An 829-nucleotide genomic window follows, 5' to 3' on the forward strand; every position below is an offset into this window, starting at 1 on the left:
GCTGGAAGCGCCAGTATTTTGATGAACAATTGTACTAGAATTTAAAAAAAAAAAAAAAAAAAGAGAAAGAGAGAGAGAGAGAAAATAGGGGAAAAAAAAGAAAAATATATGAGCATTTTAAAATATAATACAGTTCAAGTCCTCTTTTGTTCTGAATGGGTGATCTGTGACTTGTTCGCTAAGGATGTGCCTGTCCCCGCTGAAGTCAAAGTCAACATTTCCAAGCTTCCCGAGCCTTGGGATTGGGACAAACCAGTGAAATCCTTACAAACATCTTTCCTCGCTTGTACTGGTACCGAATGATTGTGCAGAGCTCCACCCTGTGGGCAATTCAACTCCTATTAGAAATGGCTTCAATATTTTTTCCTGTTTGGGTGACTCACAAGCTGCTGGCTTGGAGGCCATGGCTCCATAGCCCTGGTGAGTTCACGTGACTATTGGATTGCCTCTGTTCCTGGACGCGGGGAGAAAACCCACTTGAATAGCCAGCCTCTGTTGCAACACAGCAGTCAGGGAGCCCCTGTGTCCTGCGCCCCTGTGCATACTCCACCTTGGGGGGATAACACACGATGTTTGGGTGCCTCCCGCCTTGCAATTCTCTTGGTGCCGGGCATAAGGCATCGGGTTTGTGTTATGTCCTGCAGCGCACCATTGTGAGGGCTCCAAATGTGTTGGCTTTGGGTGGAGGAAGACAAAAGACTCTTCCTCATCTGCTACAGCTAAGCCAGCTGGATCTCTTGAGTGCAGCCACACGGAAAGTCCTGGCCTTAGATGCAGTGCACAGCTTACTGTGCTACATGCCATAGCCAGATCACAGGCTCCATCCACC

The sequence above is a fragment of the Gavialis gangeticus genome, unplaced genomic scaffold, assembly GCF_001723915.1.
Source record: "Gavialis gangeticus isolate Ggan-Ray unplaced genomic scaffold, GavGan_comp1, whole genome shotgun sequence".
Lineage (NCBI taxonomy): Eukaryota > Metazoa > Chordata > Crocodylia > Gavialidae > Gavialis > Gavialis gangeticus.